This window comes from Sinocyclocheilus rhinocerous, unplaced genomic scaffold (genome assembly GCF_001515625.1).
Source record: "Sinocyclocheilus rhinocerous isolate Xijiao unplaced genomic scaffold, SAMN03320098_v1.1 scaffold819, whole genome shotgun sequence".
Lineage (NCBI taxonomy): Eukaryota > Metazoa > Chordata > Actinopteri > Cypriniformes > Cyprinidae > Sinocyclocheilus > Sinocyclocheilus rhinocerous.
In genome coordinates this window covers 150,994-151,898 of record NW_015665814.1, presented here as the reverse complement: position 1 = coordinate 151,898, position 905 = coordinate 150,994, and the positions used below count along the sequence as shown (strand labels likewise).

Sequence of the window (905 nt, the reverse complement as noted above, 5' to 3'; positions counted from 1 at the left end):
AGATTTTTACGTGTACCTCTAGTTTTCTCTTCCTCTTCTCTAAAGCAGCGCAGCATGGCCTCGCCCCCTTTGTTGCCTTTTCCCGAGGGCGGGGTTTATCTGGGTTTGTGATGTCACGAACCCGGGAAGTAACTCGTTGTAGTCCCTACCAGCCGTTTTTGTAGGCATTAAACTGCCAGAATTTTAAAAGACGATATCTCCGTTTGCATTGAACTTTCATCTTCGTAACTTTGCAGATATTGTTTATGCTCAAACAGCAACATTACGCACTAACTAACGTTAAAAAAGTGAAATCGCAATCAACCAACCCTTTAAGTGTTTTTCTTTAATTGCCATTTTTACAGCACAGTCTGAACAAAATTAAGCATTGCGTACTTATGCACTATTCTATGACATTTTGCAGTTATAAATGGTGCAAGTAGTGCATTCACACTGAAAATTTCAAAAAGAAAAAGTGCACTTTAAACACCCGGATGATGCACTTAAATAACCAGAAAAAGAAGTGTGGAATGTTGGACACTTCATGCACTCAACTGTCGCAGCTTTAATTATGTAACGAAGGGGGAGGGGCTATCAGACTATCATGACAAAATAGCCTTATATAATTCATACACTACATGATTGAGTACATAGTGTATGAGTGCATAGTGTATAGTGCGTCATTTGGGATGCAGCTTCTGATTGGCTGAGCCGCGTTCGAAGCTGTTGTAAATTACTCTACAAACGGAAGGGAAGTCGTGGCCTAATGGTTAGAGGGTCGGACTCGTAACACAAAGGTTGCGAGTTCGAGTCTCAGGTCCGGCAGGGATTGTAGGTGGGGGGAGTGAATGTACAGCGCTCTCTTCCACCTTCAATACCACGACTGAGGTGCCCTTGAGCAAGGCACCGAACCCCCAACTGCTCCC

At 43.3% G+C, this 905-nt stretch overlaps 1 protein-coding gene across 2 annotated transcripts in view; it reads left to right on the top strand.

The window, feature by feature from the left end:
- Nucleotides 1–905, top strand: part of ankrd6b (ankyrin repeat domain 6b) — a 34,785-nt gene that overhangs the window by 22,377 nt on the left and 11,503 nt on the right. The window lies entirely within an intron of this gene.